Raw genomic sequence first — 16,759 nt, forward strand, 5'->3', positions numbered from 1 at the left:
TTCCGATACCTGTTCGAATATCCCCTCTTTAAATTAGAACATTTCTCGACGATTCGGAAAAATCGTTGCAAAATATCCACTTCGAAATTTCGAATCTCAAATTAACCATCGCGATTTCACGAATTTTTAATATTCTCAGGTTATCTTCATTTTTTTATACGTTCAAATATTTGTTCGTTTGAACCTCGAATGAATCGCAAATTCTTAACCTAAAGTATTTTTTGGGCACGACATTCGTTAACACTTTATATTTAATACAATGAATTCAATTTCTTCAGATTTTTTATTTAAAACCACGTTTAGAATTATCAATATATACTTGAATATCCGCTTTTTTGATTCTGTGAGGAACCATTCCTAACCTAAAAATTTCCTGAACGCGACATTCGACAACAGTTTATAATCAAATAATAAATTTTGTAGATTGTTGATCTATGACTATGTCCAGAATTATCAAGGAAATTAACTGTAGTTTATCGACTATCGTTCGAATTTTCAGTCAACTTTCTACGAGTTAATATTGACCCGTAGCGACAGCCAATAGTGATTCATTTGTAGAACAAAGTGACACACTGTAAATGCAAATAAAGTGAATATCTGCCTGTTATGTGCAAAAACACGAACCTGGAAACATCGACCAGCCAGGATATCTCGTATTCCTGAATCGTGACGCACACAGTGTTATTACGTCACGAATCTTGGGATCGATACGTAGCTCGTATTATCATCTACGACAAAAAGCCGGACTTTCAAGTTTGGCTGAATTCAACCATAGTCTATCTCGGTTTTCACGATAAGAAATTTAACGAGATAGTCATGGACACATTTCTTACGGGATTATCTTCTGAATATCGTTCTACGTAATTTTCCTAACAATATTTTCTATTAAAATATTATTCCTTATATTTTGTTATTTCCCCGTAAAAGTATTTCGATTTAATAATTTTTTGTAGGATAATACAATGATGATAGCATATACAAATTTCTAATGATATGCACTATATATCAAGGCTATTTTTATTTAAGCGTACTTCTTAACCTATAAATAATGAAACAAGTCTTAGTGGATTCAGTATAGTATATACTAATTGTATAGTAGGAGTTTATAACATATAGATTAATATTAATATACTATAGTCACTCACTTCAAAAGGGCATTTTTATTTAGACGCAATAAGGTAATAAAACAACTCCTAATTGGGTTAGCATAGTATACTTTGCAGCGGAATTCTGTAACATTTTATTTTAACAAATATATCCATTTCATAGGATGAAAACTTTTGCTAATGACCGTATGTGAAATATGCGTGTACCATTGTGATAGAATTGTGAATAACAAGAATACTTCAGTGAATAGGAATTATCCTTAGGACTTTCGATACACCATTAAGGAAACCTTCCCTTCATCGAGGAAAAGAATCATTTCCCAACCCAATCATTTCAATATCGATCATTTCGTAACCCAACAAAATGAACGTTCTCTCTTTGTTCAAATATTAGAAGGTAATGCTTGATACGAGGCATATGGGAATAATAACAGTAGAAGCACGTCTGACGACGACAATTAATTGTTAATTGTCCTGTATCCACGTTTGTTGTAACCCAGTTAAGCAATCCAGGGTTAACAAGAATCTCCTGCGTCACCACGCTAATGGATAATATTAATTCAATATCGTACTCGATGGAACACATCCTATTGAAGCCATCCATATAGCCCATCCACCTTCTCTCTATCTCTTTCCTTCTCTTGTTCGCTATATTCTGTGTATAAATACTCAGAGGCGTCAAGTGTACCGGACATCGCGCAGCGAAAGTGTTACAACGAACGTAACAATCGTGACACCATTATGCACGATTTAATGCGCCGGTTAAGATTAGAACCAGAAAGCTAAATAAACCGTTAAACTGCCAATAAGGTTAATTCACATCAGACGTCAATGAACAGGAAATTAAAAGCGTCCGACACGCGGGCCCTCTATTCAATCACCCGGCGACACTTCTTTGTCCTTTTTCAGATCATGCAGAAATACGCATCGATCTAAGGATAAAGAAGGACTGCCACGGTCCAGGAACCTCTCTTTTGATCACGTGAGATGTCACTGCGGCTCGACGGTCAGGTCCTGGATCAGTTATGCTTCGCAGCTATGCTAGGGATATGCTAGACTATTCTGATACGTTAGAACCATGACAGAGGCCACGACTGTTATAATCCAAACGAAAAAAAATATTGTATAAGAACTCGCATCTTATTTTAATGTTTAACTCTTGATTGATATCATTGGGTCACGAGAGAGCATAATAATTTAGGGCCAAATTACTTCGTTTTGGAATCTTTAAATTAATTTTATTGCTAGCATAAAGAACGTAAAATACAAAATAGAATTAGATGACCCTAAATATTAATAATTTACATTAAGAAATATAGGCTATAGAATTGCGACATTATCCTTCTAAAGTAATTATCAGCAACTTTGAAGTTAAAAAAGCAATTTAAAAGGCAAGGTTACTTTAAAAATATACACTGGAACATCAATCGCTTTTTTAAGAGTAACCGATAGATAATACTGATATCGATATAGAATTGCAGAGATTCGATAAGAGGGGATTTCTTGGAAAAGAGCGCTCTACAACGAGAAATCGAGCCGATGTGACGTAAATTGGTGCTGTTATTCGAGGTATCGTGATCTAACAAAATTTCTGATAACCTACACGTTATCTACATACACAATAAAAGAATTTCCTATCGTAATTAATTGTTTTCAGAAGTTAACGTCATATATTATATAAAGTAGGTAAAGTTTAGCAAGAATTTGCTGGAAGCAGGAATTCATTTGCAAGAAAGGATTTTCAGGAGTCTAGAGAATATCAGAAATTCCCTGATAATATTTATTGCGTCTGCTCTAGTTACAGTATTCCTTTGGGGCATAATTTATTGTCATCTTGTAAGTTTAGTACAATATTCACTAGAAACTACTATGCAATTTGCAGTGTATTAAACGAACGAAAAAAATTCTTTTCTCTTTTTCCCCTAGTTATTTTTTTAGTCACAGTTCTCCGGCTAAATTAACTCAACTTGTGAGACATTCTTTGGGAATCGATCTACAGACAAACAATACAGAAGTCCCCTGAATCTTCCTGCGCCACGATGTTACACTTCATTTTCTAAGCGAGCGTAGAAGCATGCGCGACTGTAGCCGGCCTATATGACACTAACATATCACTACACGAATGCAATAAATAATTTGACACGCCTTGGACCTGCAATTACTCCGGACTATCGGATATTGTATCCTAAAATACCCTGTTGGTAATGAATATTGAATTAGCATGGATTTCTTTTTTCGACGAGTCTCTACACAGCTGTGTATCGAAAAATCGGTCACAACTGCGACGACTTAACCTCACCCGTACACTAACTTTTATCATTTCTTTAACAACTTTCTATATCCTTGTGAAAATATTGCAAAATTGCTTTAAGATTCCTATTTTTGGACACTTATATTTTCGTAATAGAAAATTCTAAGAAATTTTAATATTTAAGCTTCCAATTCTTATTTATATGCTTTCATAATGTTTTGTAATAAATGCATGATATTAAATAAAAATTTTCCGTTCATTCATGTTGTATATTTTGGCTTGAGATATTTTTTGAAAAAATATAAAAATAGGTATCTAGATACCTGATTCTCTTTTAAGTACGATGATTCGACTTTCAAATTAGTAACCTAAAATTTCTAATCAACTAAAAATACCTGAGGTTTCAAATTGATAAATTGTAATAAAACAAACGTACATACAATACATAACCTTTATTTGTCATTGTGATATAGAATCATAAGTTAACTACGTCACAACTCAACTCTCTAAGGTTAGTGGACAATTCCAAAATGGCGTAAAAGTGTGAAATTTTAGGACAGGAATACACTCTTGTCGGAACAAAAAAGTTGTTGAATACCACTTGTGCTCTCTGTCGAGAGCAGATAAACGTTATACGCTACTGGATTATGCGGTATTGATCGGTATCGAAGCCCTTAGTAATAATAAGCGGCGTCCTTGATTTCGCTTTGTTAGACTTCCATAGAATAGGTTATGTACGAATCCGGATGCGATAGTGGAGCCACAGAAACGTGGAAGACAAGATGGTTCTTGTCCTCCTTATGTTTGTATCACTGATATGTAAATATTCAATAATTTATATCTTTAAAATTATCTAATGTTTGCATCTACACTACCGTGCGTAAGTATTCGAACATTTTCGAATAATTGGTAATATATAAAATGTACCTCAAATGAAGCTCTTCAATCTAATTTTCGTCTCTAATCTCATCTCAGACACCAATATATATAGAGCGTACATATTAATTAAAATATTTGATATTAATTAGTATACATGAAAAAGCAATAACTGGAGGTGAATTAAAATGGTTTCTATGAAAACACTTAGATAAGTGACTTAGTATATTCGTTCAACGTTGAGATCTTAGAATAATTGAAATATGTTTCCAACCACATTCTAAAAGTTATATAGATTTTATGAAGTGTCAGCTGTTTATTAGAGATGAATATGGAACTTGATTGACACAGGTATATTCTTCGTTTCACCTTCAATTTAGCAGAACACTTGATCCCACTTACGATGAGAAGTAAACAATTAACAATAGAAAAACATTTTTCTATCATAATGTTGAAAATGTAATAAAAATCTCAATTGGATTGCACCAAGTATTCACATACTTATGCACGATAATATATGTAATTCTAAAACATATAATCCATATCTTTCTACTAGGACTATACAATAAATTCTATTAAAGCAGTTGCAATTAGGCGTGTACGATAAAACGTTAAAACGATAGCTTTTTGTTTGAATGGAGTCGATGCTCCGTCGGTAAACAGGGTGAACTTTTCGTCATCCTCTCTTTAAGTGATCCATGGAACAAAGGAACTCGAGAAACGCCGGGTTTACGTTACTCACAGCACCGTGTGAAAAGATAGATAGATAAATAGATAGATAGAGAGAAAGAGAAAGAGAGAGAGAGAGCGCGAGAGCGAGAGAAACAACAAGCTCTAAAGTGCAATTTCCAATACGAGGCCTCTTCGGGCTGCACTAGTGTCCTTAACGCGTGCACATAGTTGATAGGGATCGATAGCTGAAATTATTTTTGCGCTGTCTTTCACGACCCATTTTTCAACGACATTGTGTGTTCTAGTCGGTTATTCCACGAATCTGTGCCTCATGCAATCCCATGATTTTTAATCAAGCCTCGCGACTATGTAGTTACATTTTCATGTAGGGGGTTAGCCTTCTATAACCAGAAATGTTTTTATGAGTTTAAAACAACATACGTAAATTGAAACCAACAAATATCGACCTCCAGATATATATGATCAATGAATTTGCAATTTTCGGAGATTTTATTATGAAGAAAATGTAGCTAAAGATGAAATTAGATGGAAAGAAAACCGATGTATCAGTATGTATCTTCAAAGCTATGCTACGTTAGACATGCTATGTTACATTAGACATAGAAATGGCAATTTCTAAATTAAATTTCTAAAATAAAACAGAATTTGATAAATTTGAACGTTAGAGGACATGGTCAAAGAGGTTAGAAAGATTTTAAAAAGTGATTCTAAAAGATTTGAAAAACTAGAACACTAGAAAATGATTAATTTTATTTTTAACCGCGAAATATATTAGGTATAACTTAATTACAGGTTAGGATTTGTCCGTATGTTATTTTACAGAAAAATTGACTGAATTGAATTTGAGATTATATCGAGAAACGAGATAAAATTGAATGATAAGGGAAATTGATAGAATTCTTCTCCCATCTTGGCGTAATCGTTTCAACGAACTGAGGAAACCTTGAAAACATCTGAGTCAGGTAATTACACGGCTTCTTCCGAGTATATTAGAAATTCTGCCCGTCGGCCGATTATAATCACTAACATTTCGCTTATTGATCATTCATTGACATCGCGTTTAAAATACCCTTGCCAATAAGCAAATGAGGGAACGAAGGTCGGCTATATATACGGTGCCCCGTAAAACTGGGTCGCACTATATCACTGAAACAATTATGTCACCGATCCCTACATTTACCTAATGGACTCCCAATTTTGTTTTCAATAAAATTATATCCACTTTATATCTAATAATTTAGACACAGTATACAGAAGGTTAATAACTTTTATAAATTAAAATTATTTGAAATTATTACGTAAAACTATATTCATGTAATTCTACCTCATAATTGAAATCATGAATTCGAAAACAGCATAAGCTTGCAGTTTTTAAAAAGGTACTTCTTTGCAAAAAGATGTGGTTATCTAATAATATTAAAAATGTGAATATAATGAAGATGTATGTATGTTCATACTAAAAACTAATAAGATTAATAATGAATAAAGGATCTTAAAGAAGAAAAACGAAAAAAGACTGACTTTATTAAAATACTGATAAGAGAATTCAATCTAAAATTAAGTATTTTCGTTATTTATTTAAAAGGGGGCCCTAGTAACTATCATATTAAGGTTAGGGACAGCAACATTTTTTCAAAATATTTATGGATGGATTTGTTGTGCCCTGCTGGAATTTATAGCTTCAACGTGAAATTATATATTTTCGTTATTTATTTAGAAAAACCCCAGTAGCAGTCCTATTGAGGTTAGGGACAGTGTGAAATATGAGTAACACATCTAGATAGCAGAATATAATATATAGTATAGTGTAACATCTACTGGTCTGAAACACGTATGGGAAAAGGTGGAAGTTTCAGTAGTACGAACCTAGCTATTGCGTGGCAGTAGTTCGTCAAGCGCCTTCGCGCGATTTAAGCGACCACTATGGCGCGTTTCACAAGCCACTCACGTGCAAGCTCGATTAACTTTTCATCTAGGATACACAGTCAACCTATGACGAACCTAACTGAATATCGGACATTCCTGATCGAATAGTACTAGTTCACATGTAATTACGAAAGTATTCGAATAATGTAGAAACTCGGGAACCTTTTATGAATATACTATACGTGTTGTGGACTATGTAGGAAACATTTTGAAATTTCATTAGCACTGCAATGAGGCGCGAGTATAATTATGTCGGGCAAATCTGAAATCAATCTGAAAATGTACATACATATCGTATGAAATGTTTTTTAAAATGAAATGTACACGTTATAACGTTCCTGTGTAATATGTACATATTAGAGGTTAGGTTCATATGAAACATTTAATCAAAGCAATTTCCACATAATTCAACGCACTTTCTCAAAGCTTATTTAGTTTCATTACTCCGGATTTATAAAAATTACCAGTTCTAGAACTCAACGATTCTTAGCATGGAACCGTTATAGTTGCTTTTAAAACAATTTATGCGTTAAAGGATCATCTGGATGGAACAGAAAAAATCATTAGCCCGTCTCAAATGCTAAATTTGTTTCCAGAAATTTTCATCTTCCATTTTTCAAGTTGAAATTCGTCTAACAAAGTCACATGAATATTTTGATCGCTCATTTATACCAAATTTCATCCTTAATGCAAAACTTAGATGACACAGAATCGCCAGATTGAAACTTCGAAGAATCCACATTTCGCATGTGCCAATTTAATGGAAGCTATAAGATATTTAACGTAAACATATTTGTACAATCAATTATCTATTGTATTAATAAATTTCAATATTCCGGTAGAATTATTATAATATTGTACCACATATATATCGAAACTTTTATTTACTCTTTCAGATTCTTCCAAATTTAACCAATATGATTCGTATATTAAATTTCTATTAAATTCGCAATAAATACTTTGCAACTTTTATAACTATATACGCTTCCAAATTGTTTCCAAATCTGACTAAAGTGATCAGTAAAGTCGTATTTTACGGCAGTGTTAATGAAACTACAAAATGTTGCATATAAAGCATATTAGTCGAATCTCGGAAGGCGCACGTAATTGAAAATGAAAAGAAAAAGGATAAGAAAGTTTTTTCGATCGAAGGTGTACACGAACGATAACCAGAACAATGTATTCCAAGAGACCGGATGTCTAAACATTAAACACAGGATTCCGATGATTTACGGCAATCAAGAAACTTGGCAGACGGTCACGTTAAGCGTCTGCGCCGGTGAAGAGTGCCAAAGTACCGACAGACTAGACGTCGAGTCGACGTACATCAATCCTTTTGGCATCGATTGACCAATATTTTTCCATTAATAGCGTTCCCGAATTTTCAGACGACGTTTTTCATTGACCTCTCGATGGGAACCATTCGTGTCGATAAAACAGTAACATTCCTACTATATCGGGCGAAAACATAACGCAAATAACGTGTCAGAAGTATTCCTACTGAAATTAATATCCATGAGATCCTTGAAAAGCAATTTCGAATTAATTAAAAATTAATTATTTTCGTGAAGATCAGCTAGTCTAAAGAGCCGATAATTAATTTTAACGAAATTAATAACATGTAGGTTAGGTTATGTTTGGAAGAAAATTCAACAACTTGGAATATTTAAAAAATATAAACGTAGAAGATAAATATATCGTGAATATTTATGTAAATTCCTGCTATTATGAATATAACTGAATATTATAACGAGTTGGCTGTAGATTTTTCTACACGTAATTAAACAAACGAAATCTCAGCAGAAATTCATTTCATCCACTGAATGTCTTAATAAGTACTGTACTTTGGATATTTCGTATATTTTTGCGTTTCTGCATTTTTAAATTTCCTACAAATCCATAATTGGATAAATGAATGTGTATATTATATTATATACTGTAATTATAAGTTAACACTCGTGTGACGCTAGTGTGGCTTCATATAATGTTAAGAGAAGATTTGTTCATCTAATATTATCATGCTTGAAATATGTTATTGATTATAGTGATAGAGTGGTGTGATAACCTAAAAATACTAAAGTAGTGGAGCCTTAGCCATTATTAAAGTGTATTATGGTATTAAGCTGGGTTTAAGTATGTGTTGTCTTGGTTACGACTATGTATGTTTTATCTCCTTGCATTATCCAGAAACGCGATTCCCCGATGGCTTGGAGCAACGTATTAGCTTCTGTTCAATTATTTCGAAACATTACGAGTCACGTTATGAAACACTCACGACTTCGTTAGCGAAAAATTTTCATCACGTTCGGCGACGACCTTTTCTCTAATGATCACTGATCACGAACGCTTCCCGCCACTGTGAATCATCGTATTTGCTATTCTGGATGACTCCGACTTCGCTGTTTGTCTGCTGGAATTTCAAACACGGCATCTCTGTTTCCATATCTCTTCCTCGCTATCATAGATGGAGCATTGTAAATTTCAGATATCATTCGTATCTCTTGATTTCTTAAACTTACGAATTTCAATTTCGAAATAAAAAGCTTAAGATAAATTTTATAGGAAACCTAACGTTCTTATTATTGTACAATTAAAAATTTTGTAAAATTCCGAAATTACTAGATTTGAATTTCAAATATTTTCAAATTCAACTTTTTAATTTAGAAACGTTGAAAACCAAATTTTAAGTCTCGAAAGTTTATAAACTCAAATTTGAAAATCGCAGTTGAGCATGTCGAAAGGCTTAAAAGTTTAAATGGAAAGAATCCAAGAACGTAAACGACATTGCAAGTTCCATATTTGCAAATGTTTCTATTTTCCCTATTTCCCTAGTTTCTGTGTTTTCAAACTGAGACTTTCAAACGTTCAAATTGCGAGCAGCTCCATGTTCTCAGGCTAAATGCGTTGAAAAAAAAACGACTAGTTACCCTAGTTCCCCTAGCTTATAATCGAGAGATCTCGAGCGCAAGAATGCCCGGGATGTTTCGCGGAAAATAATTCCCGCGACGTCGTCTTTGACCCATTTGCCGGGGCGCGCGGCGGTGGAGGGGAAGGTTTTACGATGGCAGGGATTTAAAGGCGAGGAAATATGAAAAATAGAAGGTCTCGGTACACGACGATAACTGTCGCTGCCACGCGCAAACTTACGAACAGAAAAGTTTTGGATAAGAGCAAGACTCCTCTGTTGCTGATATATACGCCCACCTCCCTCCCTCTCCCCTTCCCCTCCTTTCTGTACAAAAGTGGCTTACAGCCAAAGCGAGAACGATATTTCATTCCGATGGAATCTTGAAACTTTCGAACCATTTGCCTTGGAAGCCCGAGACACGGCTGTATTGTGCGTCTGTACATTAAACAGACAATGTTTCGATTGCCCCATAAACGTCTCCCGCCACCTACAATACCCAAAAATTACTAAAAACCATTTTACAGTTTAAGTTAATGAAACTAACACGGTTAGAAAAGAAACAAAGTTCGAGATATACGTGGTTATTCAGTAACTATGTTATACTGAGAAATAAGTCGAGATATTTGGGTGAGGTGGACAGGATTATCGTCACCAAAAATTCCCTAGGGGCTCTACGCTATCTCTCTTACAGAATTATTAATCCTTTCACGGTGTAGCCCCGAGCTATATAGTATTGTGAATTTTGTAGTTTGAATTTGTAGTTTGATTATAATGCAATTTTTAACTTTCATCTTTTCTATATGATATAAAAAATGCAATAATCATAAGAACAAAGAAATAATAATGATTATACATAATTGTAAATCATTCATTTCGATCTCTTCATTTCATTACGCTGCCAAAAGGATAAAAGTATTCAGTGGATCTTACATGGGTCACCATGGATCTCCTGATATATATATATATAAAATATATATATATATAAGACAAGTGGCGCGTGTGTCGGCTACTGTAACAAGCACACGTGGCTTAAGCTACACGAGAATAACGTAGAATTCATTTACTGTTGCTAATTTCTTTGGTATATATTTCGAAGATTAACTGAATCAAACTCAAAAAATATTTCTGTTTCGAAGTAACAGTAACAAAGTAAAAAGAAATAGAATTTGACGCTCTCTTAATACAGTAATAAGAAGTACATTAATTTTTTCTCCAAATGATAGCTTGTCCTAGTGACAAGATGAAAATTAAATTGTATGATTACCAAACAGATATGTAAAAAGGAAACCAAGCAATATATCTAGTATAACTGAAATCTGTATAACTAAAAATACCTTAATTTCGAAGGATAGCTCGAGAGATGCTGCAACCGATGGAAAAGTCACCAGGAAATAACCTCGATCTGATCTCACTCGCGCCACACTTCGGAAAGCCACCAAAAATCGTTTCTTTAGAACGGCTTAATAAACCAGTCACAGTCCGCGCGTACACGCACAGTTTCCAAAAAAGCGTTTCCAGGGAAACGAGCCCGCTAGCCTGACGTTAAAATAACCGCGGCGTCCTCTGTTAACAGGAAAACAACGGTATATCCGTCGTCGTTTATAGGCTCGCGGAAGAGAAGAGAAAAAGCATCTCGGAGGTTAGCAACGATGCATATTGGCCAGCGGCAAAGTTTCGCCTCGAAAAAGTTAATCGACGGGCCGCTGATTTATTTCTGGCCGCCGCGCACGCTCGACCAGTTTCACACACGTGTCTAGTTATTTTTAATCCACTATGATGCGTACCAGCCACACGGAATAGACGGAGACGGGCTAGCGTCTGCGGCGCGACGAGGACTACACACATAACAGCACACTTCCTGGTCAAATTTTCGTATATATCACGGGTCGATAAATTGTCGGCACGTGGCAGTCCCGATGTCTCTCCGGCGATTACTATCGAGCACTAGTGGCCAGACACACGAACACGAAACCATCTTTTATCTCGCTACGTTGCTCGATTATAGCCTACGGAGAAACGTTATGGAATGACCGGTGATGGTCACGAAGTTACATACCGCGCATGCGTGCCGCGCATACCTATTCGCGATTTCCATTCGAAACACTACACTGCGGCGACTGGATTTTTCTCTAAAATCGATAAATTTTTGGAACGCAATCTGATAATTTAGTAATTTATCACGAGGCAACTTCTCTCGATATTAATTATGATATGACCTAAGAAGATAACCCTACATGCAGATTAAGAATGGTTGTATACGCAAAGTTCTATTTTTCGATATGTAAGTGTAAATTTCCAATGGAACAGAGAAAGCTAAGTCTCGTATATATATGATATCAGTTACGATAAATGTAAAAAGTTTAACTCTTACTTTAGCTTAAAAATGATTGCATATATGTACAATCCTACTTTTCGATATGTAAGCGTAAGATTTGCAATGGAATAACAAAAGTTGAATCTGGATTGCGATATCTTGTGCGTCCTCCGAGACACGTTTGTTTCAACGAAACCTGCATGTCCGTTGGAATCAAACCGAACTACCGTAAGTCATAAAGGGCTGGTGGGTAGGAAAGTTGCAACACAATCGACAGTAAGTTTTTCTCAAGGGAATTGTGCCCGCCTGCAATAAAATCACCGGACGAAAGGAGCCAAGAGTGGGAGGAGTAGCACAACTTATACTACTTGTAGAAAAAAAACGTTTTACCGTCTCGTCCTAACCTAAAAAAATTAATTCGTGGAACAATAAAGTAGCCCAAAATTGCAAGCCAATATTCTCTCTGCGAATCACAATTGTGACGCAGCATTTTTATGACTTCTTTCAGAAAAAAACGTCGTTCACGAGAAACTGTAAGTTTCCCAAAAATCCTTCTTTTCGTCTCAATGCAGTACAAATAAAGAATAAGATATTTGAACGAAAAAAAAGCTAGGGTTGTTTTTACTTTCCTCGACGACTACATTCTGTACATTTTCCCCTCGGTTCCCTATCAAGAATCACATTCGATACACACACAACCACTTAATTCTTTCCATATATATACCTCCGTCTCTAATATAGGTCGATAGGTCGATATACTCATGGCTACAACTTAACCTTTCATCGGAAAGACATACGAAACTGTAGCAGACTATCAACCTGCCCGTAAAACAACTTCTTCCCTATTTATCCTATAAATATCCACCCACGCATAGGTTCGCCCTAACCATCTCGAAAATTTCGAAAAACGCGGATGATAACCTACATACCCAACCTGCTCAGCATCGTGCGATCCATACTAAACTTTCTACTCAACCAGTTAATATTTTCAGCACATGTAAAACAAGTGTACCATTGGTGGTACACATGGTTTTAGTTAAAAATAACATCAAATTTAATGTGTTAAATAGATCTTTAAATAACGATTAATGGAAACCAGCATTCCTATATCTCTATTTCTGTACTGGAGATTTCGAGTTTAACAAAAATCACTAGATTTTGATATTAGTAAAAATATCTGTAAGTTGGCATGATGAGCTAATAAGAAATTTTTGGATGATGATTAACCAACAGCGGTCAGTGTTGTCCTCTTAATACTATTACAGAAAATTCAGGTTTCAACAAAAATCACTAGATCTTGATTTCGGTAAAAGTATTTTTGATTAATACAAAAAACAAGCAAATAAGAAATATTTTATTTACATGTACCTTAAAAATATATCAAACAGCGACATCTACCTAAAATATTTATTCTCAGAGATTTGCCGGCTGGTCTCTTAAGACACCTTCTCCCCTCACGGAAGTTTCCCTAGAACCTAAACGTCATTTGCACGAAATTGCTTTCAAAGAAACTCAACCTTTGTTTTCCTTCAAACAACTTCGCTTTTATTACGACCTCCAAATTCTAATTCACAATTCCCTAGACCTTCCATCGTAATAAAGTGGTAATCCTGGCGATACGTAAATCCGTAGTAAACACCGTAAAAAGGTGTTGGAATGGTGCGCGATAAGACCAACCCTGAGCCAACCACCGAACACGACCGTTTTCCCCACGTGCGTAATTAGTTTTGACGGGCTATCGATCGCGGCCGGTTTCGTCAGCGTCGCGAGTAAGTGTCAAAGGTTGAGTACACTTCCTTGCAAGTGAGTCTAGGTCAGCCGTATTGGGTCGATACTATGAAAGCAGGACAAAACGAGGACAGAAAGCTGGCGTGTGCTAGAGAGGGAGAGAGAGGGAGAGAGAGAGAGAGAGAGAAAACGAGCCTTCGATGTATTTCAGGACAAAGCGAATCGGGGAGAGCAAAGGCGTGCGCCCGTGGCAACGTGGTGGGGATAGCCAAGGGCTGATACGAGTAGTGGGGGGTTGAGGAATTTTATGCACGATTATTTCAACGAGAATGGCTGAGTTAAAGGGACGGAGACTACTCGGGTCTGACTAATCGCGACCCTTTCTACTGTACACAAGATCAGACCGGCCCCGGACTCTACAAAACTGTTATCAATCCTCTGATTCATCGGGTCTACTATTAAACCCGTGCATATTATATACAACGACTCATTCGAAAACGTACCAGGCGTACCATTAGTGTGTACCAGGGTCTCAATAATTCGTGCTTACATTCGAGCCGAGGTTTGTGTAACTCGAGATCGTGTTCTGAGAAAATAAATATTTCCAGCGTAGCACGGTGGAAACGTCGTAACAACGAAAAACGACAAACTACCGGATTCGCGCGCGTACATACACGTACACCGTGTGCACATGGACAGGATTACCTCACCCAGCTCTCCCAGTGTGTAATTCGAGCCTGCTTCGATTCCGTTTAGCTTGAATCAACGAGAACAGCGTGTAACAATGTTTCCTCTCCTTACGTAACCTAACAGAATTTGACTAAATATCGCTGTACATAATTTCAGCATCCATATAACCCTGGAATCTAGGGATCCAAAATTTAAGCGCATCAACGTTTATTCCTTAACGGCATAATGCAATTTGTATGGTATGTCGGTACATCGACAAAATTTCAGGTATCGCATATGCATAGAATAATCAAAGAAGCATCCGCAAGTTCGTAACAGCGTGCGTTTAGACGGACAAACTTCAAGGCATCACGTTATTCCATAAGAGCATACGAGCCATTATCGCGTCATTCACGTATACCTTGCTCTATGAAAGGGTGAAAGCCGAAGAAGAATAAGAAGAGAAGCGGAGGCAACAATGCTGGAGAGGAATGCAGCGCGAGCAGAAGCTGCGCGTGATAATGCGCCTGCCCGATCCCGGGACAGACGAGGTGTAGAAAAGAGAGACCGTTTAGAAGGACGGCGAGTCTGGGCGTCTCTGTCGATCGTACGCGGGCTCTGGCAGGCTGGCTGACACTCCCGAAATAATGTTCAACCGCGACCGGTGCAAAAATGGGAGGGGCGAGAGGAGCGGCGTAGGGGCGGTCGCGCCGGAGTGGGAGAAGGTTGTAGCGTGAGAGAGCCGCGCACCGAGGGTAGGTAGGTCGAGGAAGAAGGAGAAGAGGAACCAAGAGGAAGGAACGAAGGACGGATCGAGCGAGCGAACGAACGGACGAACGGTTACATAATTTTCGTAATGTCACTATTGTGCGGCGATCCGTGCACATACGATCCGGTCCAGACGACGGATGTGTCTTGCGGCACAGGGGAGGAAGTTCAGCTACAAATTTGAGGTTAGGAAAAAAGGTTAAGGGATATACTATATGAAACTGATGTATGAGAAACGGGTGTTTGAGAAAGAGGTAAAGTAAAAGAAAAATAAAGGTTAAGAAAATAGGCGCGTATATGAGAATCAGTGTATACGTAGAATATAAAGAGACATAAGGGAGAAAGATTTTGTACGATCGCGAGTAGAAATATATGATCGAACGGTTCGTACACGTGTGTCTATGTGCAGCAGAAGACACACGAGCACGAAGTACGGGTGGATTCGGAGGGGTGGTGAGATGGCACCAGCCTGCGGAGGAGATGGTATTGGGTGGGCACACATAGACGAAAGGGAGGCGGGGCAGGGGAGCGGCTGTTTGCGGAATGGCGAATCAATCGGTTGAGGGTTCGGGGCAATACTCACCGCGCGCTGATGGTCTGCAAGATGTCTCGGTGTCTCGTCGAGGTGGCAAGAGAGAGAAATTTGATGTCACATACGCCGCTTCATCAGGCCACTGCGCGCCGTTTATACCACTCTGCCTTTAGCGCTTGGCGCTTGCTACTAAAAATATACTCACTTGCCGTGTATTCCCCCGCTTCACGTCTTGTACCGTGACCGACACATTTATTCGCGCGTTTCGAAGCACTCGTATACTTGCAACCACGAACAAACGGATCGCTCGATTACCCTGGATCGTGTCACGGACGCCCGCTCGTTGCCGTGTGTTGCTGGCTGCCGCCGCTTGTCGCCGCTGCTGCACGCCGAGGACGACGAAAGACTGCCAAGAGGAACCAAGAAAAAAAAAGAAAGACGGTCCTCGAGTCTCCCTCTCTCACATGTATTACACACGCAGCTCTTTCTTTCTTGATGGACAGAAATTGGACCAAAGAAAAGTTTGAAAAAGAAAGAAAAGAAAAACGGAGAAAGGGAGAACAGAAAAATGTAAACGAAGAGACTTCGAGGGGGAGACAGACAGAGAAGCGAGAAGAAACAGCAGCCTCTCGTAGGTTTCGCGCGGCGCGACCCACCAGACACGAGACCCCGCGCGACGCACGAAAATACACGCGCAGCCCCCGGAGAGCTTTCCTCCTCTGATTCGAAGTACGAGAAAACGCGTACCGAGTAATCCAGCCGACACACCGGTGAAAATCTCTGACACACTCTAACACATAGAGAAGAACCAAGGAACGGGCGTAAAAGGGGGGGATAGGTTTCAGGGGAGTATACAGTAATTGTAAGTGTATATATACGTGTACATGTATGTATGTATATGTATGTCGTAATGGGGAAGAAAAAGGGGGAATATCAAGGGGAATACGGAGAGTTTTGACGGACAGGAAAAGAGAGAACGAAAAGAAAG

The 16,759-nt window shown here is 37.5% G+C and overlaps 1 protein-coding gene across 3 annotated transcripts in view; it reads right to left on the reverse strand.

Annotated features, from left to right (window-relative positions):
- The window catches only part of LOC122576658 (plasma membrane calcium-transporting ATPase 3), an 80,050-nt gene that overhangs the window by 55,487 nt on the left and 7,804 nt on the right, over positions 1 to 16,759 (reverse strand). The window contains exon 2 of one of the 3 annotated variants that reach the window (XM_043747270.1): positions 15,823 to 16,177. The exons of 1 other annotated variant lie outside the window; for it this stretch is intronic. The gene's annotated coding sequence lies outside the window, so the exon portion shown is untranslated. Of the gene's footprint in view, positions 1 to 11,094; positions 11,734 to 15,822; positions 16,178 to 16,759 lie in introns of those variants that run through there. One more of the 3 variants, XM_043747273.1, reaches the window with a different exon arrangement.

This window comes from Bombus pyrosoma, linkage group LG16, assembly GCF_014825855.1.
Source record: "Bombus pyrosoma isolate SC7728 linkage group LG16, ASM1482585v1, whole genome shotgun sequence".
Taxonomy (NCBI): domain Eukaryota; kingdom Metazoa; phylum Arthropoda; class Insecta; order Hymenoptera; family Apidae; genus Bombus; species Bombus pyrosoma.